This window comes from Cervus canadensis, chromosome 19 (assembly GCF_019320065.1).
Source record: "Cervus canadensis isolate Bull #8, Minnesota chromosome 19, ASM1932006v1, whole genome shotgun sequence".
Taxonomy (NCBI): domain Eukaryota; kingdom Metazoa; phylum Chordata; class Mammalia; order Artiodactyla; family Cervidae; genus Cervus; species Cervus canadensis.
In genome coordinates this window covers 15717131-15724860 of record NC_057404.1, presented here as the reverse complement: position 1 = coordinate 15724860, position 7730 = coordinate 15717131, and the positions used below count along the sequence as shown (strand labels likewise).

The following is a 7730-nucleotide window of genomic DNA, read 5'->3' as shown; positions in this document are numbered from 1 at the left end:
AAGCTCCAATACTTTGGCCACCTGATGTGAAGAGCTGACTCATTGGAAGAGATCCTGATGTTGGGAAAGACTGAGGGCAGGAGAAGGGGTCAATGGGAGATGAGACGGTTGAATGGCATCACCAATTTAGGGACATGAGTTTGAGCAAACTCCAGGAGACAGTGTAGGTCAGTCAAGCCTGCTGTGCTGCAGTTCATGGGGTCACAAAGAGCTGGACATGACTTAACCACTGAGCAAAAACAATCTGGCTCTAAATTAAATCCCTTTAGTTACTACACCGTACAGATATAAATTGTCAGTCAATCTTTCAAAGAAGTCTTTAGGTAAACAGACACACCCTGATTGTGCTTTCATATGGAAGAGAGAGATTAATAACAAACTGGATGAGCAATGACCTGAAAACATTTTCTAGATTAGATACGTGTTTGTTGACCATTTAAGAACACTTTCACGGACATACTGTGGTGTCTCTCCCAAGAAAAGTTCAAGCCTCTTTTTATTTCTTAAAAAATGTATTAAATTATATCACTAAATATAGTTTTTCTTCCATTATTTTTTCTTTCTTTCTCTGAGGATTACAAATATTTGTACTTGATATTCACTATGTCTATTTTCTATACATAACACTCTCTTTCTAGATGTTTATTTTTCATATTTACTCTTTTCTCTCTAGATCTTGTTTGTGTATTCATTGTTTTTGGGCAAGGTTAGGCTTTTAAAATGAGCTTAAATATTTATTTCCCCTACCAGCTATCGTATATCTTATTTATTAACAGGGAAATAAAGTATTTCATGAATTTAAATCTCACAAGTCTCATTTCTGGGCAATTAAAATTTAATAAAATAAATATTGAAGTACACTGCAACTTAGTCAAAGACATATCTAAAACTCTTATTTATATTTTGGAAAGTTAATGCATGCTATTCCATGTAATAGTGTTTATAAGTTTGGATTCTCTTTTTATATAATTAAGAATCATTCGTTCTTATTCTTATATAGACAGAGAGTTAAACTGAGGGGAGTATTTGAGGAGTGGTACTCAAGATAAAAACCACTTACTTCATTTTATCAATTTATGAAATATTTACAATTATAAATTCTGGGTACTTTTTCTGAGTTTATAATACTCAAAGCTTTTATTAAAATTAGTTACTAGTATATTCATTTATTTATATAGACAGCATATTATTTTATATAGACAGCATATTAAAAAGCAGAGACATTACTTTGCCAACAAAGGTCTGTCTAGTAACTTCATGGGAAATAGATGGGGAAACAGTGGAAACAGTGGCAGACTTTATTTTGGGAGGCTCCAAAATCACTGCAGATGGTGATTGCAGCCATGAAATTAAAAGACACTTACTCCTTGGAAGGAAAGTTATGACCAACCTGGATAGCATATTTAAAAGCAGAGACATTACTTACCAACAAAGGTCCATCTAGTCAAGGCTATGATTTTTCCAGTAGTCATGTATGGATGTGAGAGTTGGACTGTGAAGAAAGCTGAGCACCGAAGAATTGATGCTTTTGAACTGTGATGTTGGAGAGGACTCGAGAGTCCCTTGGATTGCAAGGAGATCCAACCAGTCCATCCTAAAGGAGATCAGTCCTGGGTGTTCATTGGAAGGACTGATGCTGAAGCTGAAACTCCAGTACTTTGGCCACCTCATTCAAAGAGTTGACTCATTTGAAAACACCCTAATGCTGGGAAGGACAGGGGACAGAAGAAGAAGGGGATGACAGAGGATGAAATGGTTGGATGGCATCACCGACTCAATGGATATGAGTTTGGGTAGACTCCAGGAACTGGTGATGGACAGGGAGGCCTGGCGTGCTACAGTCCAGGGGTCGCAAAGAGTCGGACACGACTGACTGACTGAACTGAACTGAACTGAATATTTATAAACAAAAGGATGTGTTGGGCCTAGTGGAACAAAGACAGAAAAAAGGTCAGAACTCAGATACGTTCAGTCACAAAAATCAAGTAATTAATCCTTCGTTGTCATATGACAATTTGCCTTTTTCTACTATGGACAAGAGGTGATAACCTAGATATTTTCTCACATCCATTTACCAGTCTAAATTACCACACTGTATGTTTCTTTTTCAATCACAATGCTTAAACAGAGATAATAACAAGGATACTGCCACTTACTTTTGAATAGAACATTTTGTAATCAGGACACAGCAAGAAGTTACAATATCAGAGCAAAGAGTCATTGTAAATCTGCTCCTTTTCTGACATATCTACAACTAATTTTCATTTAAGGTGATCTGGATAAATAAATCCATATTTCTGACATAATTAAATCTTAATCCTTGGTTCCAAAAAGATAAGTTTGTATATATGTATGTATGGGTGTGCTTGTGTATGAACAGTAAAAAGAGCATCTCAAGAAAGCAATAAAAAATTCCTGTGGGTAAATGGATCCAATCAAATATTTGATTCAGAATGTCATCAGTAATTTCAATAGGAAATGTGTGATTTATGTCAGTAGTTACAAAAGGTAGAGTGCATCTGAGATTCTTCTAAATAGAGTAGTAATCATTTTCAGTTAGGTTGTGATGATACTAAAAGATGTAATGATAAAGATGAAAATATGGGATATCCACTTATTTTTATCTGAGTCATTAAAAATGCTCTACTACTTAAATTCAAATAAAAATTTTTCAATTGAGTGAATATTTTATTTGAAAGATAGTGATAGTAAAAGCAGTTGGTTTTGTGTAAGCTTAAATAATATAAGAATTGCAGTTTACATTGCAACACATGTCCACTACAATCTTTTATCATGACAGATTATGCTTTTAAATAATTTATTTCAGAATTAAAGTCTTTTAACTCAAAATACAATATCCATAATTCTTCATATTTTTACTTTACTCACAAATATTCCATGTAAACTTCTTATAAACTGTGTTGTGCCCCCACCTCCCAGATTCACATATTGTAACCCTAACTTCAATGTGACTGCATTGGAAGATAAGGCCTATAAGACAGTGATTAAGGTTAAATGATGTCAAAAGAGTGAAACCCTAATCCAATACAAGTACCATTCTTCTAAGAAGGGGAAGAGATACCAGGAATGTGTGTGACAAAGGGAAGACCATGTGAGGACATAATGAGAAGGTGGCCATCTGCAAGTCGTGGAGAGAGACCTCGGGAGAAAGAAACTCTGCTTGGACTTTTGGCCCCCAGAACTGTGACAAAATAAATTTCAGTTACTCCACCCAGCCTGTTATTTAAGTTCTGGCAAAGTAATATGAAGTTTTAAGACCAAGTTGCTTAACTTCTGTAAGTAAGTTTGGGGACAAGGAAAATATTATATACAGAAATCTCTAATTTCGTACTTTTGCTTAAATATTCAAAGGTTTTACCTGAAACCTTAAAGGTATTAAGTTTTAATTCAAAACAAATGACTGAGATGGGAAAGCCAGATGTTTCAGTTCATTCTCTAAAAATGAAGCAAAATGAGGTATGGGAAATAGTGGGCAAAAAAATAAATAAATAAAATAAAGTTCAAATGGATTGTCAGGGTTTGAAAGCAGAATTCAGAAAAACCTAAATTCATAAATTCATGTGTAGTTCTGATATGTATCCACTCCTATTAGGACAGTGACTGGTTGAATATAAGGAATATATATGGTCTTTGAAAATATAAACAATTAAACAGGATATCAGTAATTTAGACAAACTGATCAAAAATGGACCTCAGGGCTATAGGAGCACTGGAGTACTTTGCAAAAAGGATGCTGCATATGGTTGGTTAATAAGATCCAGCACCCTTTAAGGGTGCTTTTTTGTACTGCAAAAGAAGATAGCTAAATATTTGTTCCCTAGATTTCTAACTCATTAAGAATACAAATTAGGTTCTATCAATTAGATGCATTTATATAAGTTTTTTAAGGGAAAAATTGAAATAAAGCCATCTTTCTGTTGATTTTTGTTGGTTTGTTATTGTAAGCAAGCTGTGAGGATGCAGTTTTGTTCTGTGGCTTTGGTTCAGAATACAGTTTCCAGCTTCACTGGTGTTTAAGTACAGTTTGGAGGTGGGAGCTTCCTGATTCATCCAGACAGTATGTCAAACTCCATGGTGCAGTGGTGGCCTTTTGATTTTCCACTTTTCTGACTGTATCAGAGGTCAGCCCTTGGTTGATCAATTCAGTATGTAATGTTCTAAGGTATTGCTCAGAACCTATTCTTCCAATAGTTCTCTGGATTAAACCCCATTCTGTTCATAATAAACAGTGCATTCTGACTGTTAGAGAAATCAACAAGAAATGGTAAGTTTTCCATATGGAATCTATTCTACTGGTGCTTGAGAAAGTAGTGTGTTATCCATACTCTAAATTTGATAAAATACAAAATGTATACAATTAAAACTCATAGGTACCTGCAAATGTATAAATGAATATGTAAATATAACTATCCATCAAGCATGAAAATATCTCCAACTTCACACTTTGAACTTCTTTTTTCTTTGATGCACAGATTCTAGCTTCCTGTCCCCACATAATGTGGTATACATCTGCTGAATTAATTATCGTGACTAATAGTTAAATAGAAAAAAAAAAAGTCAAATTATTTTCTCAACAAGGGAACATCCTTGATTTCATTATCAGTTAGCCAAAAAATTGAATCAGCACATAACCACAAACATACACACTGGTATTAAACCTTGTCTCTCAGACCTGGCAACAATAAATAGGAAGAGTGTATGAAAGAAAAAAAAATTATACTATTCTTTCAGCCTTTTGTTCAATTTGATGACTTCCCTTCCTTACTCAGAGACTAAAACTGTATTGAGCTATGTATACACCCTTGCCCTAATATTTACCTGACCTAAACCTGAAGAAATATTTTAAACAGCGTTTCTTAAAATTATTTAATGAAAAGGGTACTTGAGAAGGAAGGAGTAAACTCTGTGTTCCTAAGGCTGCAGTGATTAACTACTGAAGAGAACTTCATTAGATCTCTCTGAGGCTGAGATTTCACTACAGTTAAAATCAGAGGTGAGCTAAATGATCTCTAAGACACCCAGTTTCTCTGCTGGCTATGCTATTCCAGGAAGGAATATTTAAAGAGAGTGTTTAAAATAGGCTGTTAGATTATGAAAGGAAAATGCTAAGTTAAAACCTTTTAATTAAATATGCAGAGAAACATGGGAAGAAACAAGGCATTTCCCAAAGGAGAATCCATAATTTAATGCAGATTTTAATTAATATAATACCAGAAACTATCAATAAATATTATGAAAGGAGCTTCTTTCTCCACCAAGCTTACTATACTCCCATATGCCTTGCTACTGTCCCCTGGGAGAAATGCTGGCACATATTTTCCTAAACCTTAAAAATATACTTTTCCACAAAGTTGTGTATTTTTGCTGTTTTTCTCTCTTAAAAGAGAAGAAAAAATGAAACTATCTGAAAGTCATAATTTTCAAGGTGATTTTTAGAGAAAAACATAAGGATGAAGAAATTTTGTCTGTTCAAGGATATGATGTTGGTGATAGCAGATTATCCCTAGGATATTTACTTTTATTAAATCCTGTGGCTTCACTTTCTTAATATCTGTAGGGCTAAGATTGCTTAGATTTGAGGAGAAGACAGCAATGGCAACAACAGTTTGGAATTTATCATTATCCTATCTAAAATGCATTTATTTTCCTTGAGTTTACTGAATACATGAAAAAGAAAAAACATATGGCTATGAGAGAAGCTTTAGAGTTCAAATTTTATTATAAAATCTAAAAATTACTTAATTACTCAAATCCACTCAATACTATAAATTGGCTCTCTTAGGTGAATGGAACAGTGCATGGAAAGTTGCATTATCAATGGGACATTATGGCATTTTTCCATAGGATGGCCACATACAGATTCTTCATAAAAAGAAAACAGTCGAGTGCTCGCTTTGGCAGCATATGTGCTAAAATTGCAACAATACAGAAAAAAATTAGCATGACTCCTGCATATGCCAGTTTGTGAAGCATTCCATATTTTTTTTTTATAAAAAAAAAGCTTTATAATTTCAGGAATATTTGTAATTGTAATTTTAGGAAAAAAACATTGCTTACACCGCACAGTTTGACCATTTGCCTATGCACCCTAGTCAATCAGGAGAGTGAACATAATGACTGATGCAATGAATTGACAAGTTGAGTGACTGAAGTAACCAAATAATATAATTCATCTAATGTGAAATATGTGCAGTCTAACTACTGCAAAATTCATTAATTCCACTATTTTTTTCATGCTCTGAGAAGTCTCTGATCTCCTCTAATCTGCAAGATAGCACCTTCAAAAACTAAATAGGCTACATGCATCATATTGTTGGAAAACTCAAATGCCTAAACAAACACATGCTTATGGAGAAGTAAAACCAATGAATCCAGCTTCCGGAATCTTTCTATGCTGAAAACTAGGGAAACCTCCAAAGAGACGGAAAACATGTTGTGGGTTAATGATTCAGGATTAATAATTTTCATTACACAAAGACTGTCTTTTAAATACTGGAGAGCAGAAAGAGTTTCCAAGTCAAAAAGGTTTTCATATACAAGTGCCATTATGCAGGACCTTATGGAGCCTTCCCAGAAACAATACCCCCACCATATCCCCTCTCATCCTATGTCTTCCACCTGCCTCTTATCTGCTGAGAAACTTAAGACTCTTAGGCCTTCCCCAGGTTCCAAGAAGTAAATATAATCAGAGAAATAAGAAAATTTCAAAAAAAAGGAAAACAGTCAAAGAAGACAAAATAGTAATAGTTTAGCCATTAAACAAAGTCAAAGACCTTTAGACCTTCCTCAGGGCCTATAGATGATATGATGAAAGATAGACTTTGAGCTGTTTCACAGATACTGAAACCCTCCCCAGAAGGAAGAAGTTAACTATAGCTGCCCACAAGTATGCAGACCCCAGATAAGTTGGAATCAGAAGGTTGACGATGTTGATTTCTTGCACCCTGTAACTCTCCTCCCCATCTGACACCCTGTCTTTAAAGACCTTTCCTGAAAGTAATCAGGGAGTTTGGGCCTTTTAAACACCAGCCACTTGGACTCCTTGGTGCCCTGCAATTAATGCTGCACTTTGCTTCAGGACAACCCAGTGTCAGTCGATTGGCTTTATACTGTGCGTGGGTAATCAAACCCCAGTTTGGTTAGGTAAAACAAGGACTGTGGATGTATCACTAGATAGCCTCATTAGTATTAACTTTATACATAGGTTAATACCCACAAAGAGTCTGCAGCCCAGTGGAAAGCACAGAGGCTTTGGGGCTAACAGAGCCTGTAATCACATTTCAAGCAATTTTATTGCATATGACTCCACAATAAATTCTGTGTGATATAAAGGCATGAGGCATGAGACATGAGACAGGCAATTCACACTCAAAATACATAAGTGACTTGCCAATGACCACATAAGTAACAAATATTAGAGCCAGGTTTAGTATTCACATTTTTAAACTCTTAACTCATTGCCCATTTCTATTACACAATTTTAAATCTTACATGTTACAGTTATAAATGAAAGTGTCAAATAAAATAAGCTTCATCCCCCAAATGTAAGCCACTATGGAGAACAATATGGAGATTCCTTAAAAAATTAAAAAGAGAGAAACCATATGATTCAATAATCCCACTCGTGGACATATATCCAGAGAAAACCATAATTTTAAAATATACATGCACCCCAATGTTCACAGAAGCACTGCTTACAATAATCAAGA

The 7730-nt window shown here is 34.8% G+C and overlaps 1 pseudogene; it reads left to right on the top strand.

Annotated features, from left to right (window-relative positions):
- Positions 1-5906: 5906 nt before the first annotated feature.
- Positions 5907-6005, top strand: LOC122422404 (annotated as a pseudogene).
- The last annotated feature ends 1725 nt before the right edge of the window (positions 6006-7730 follow it).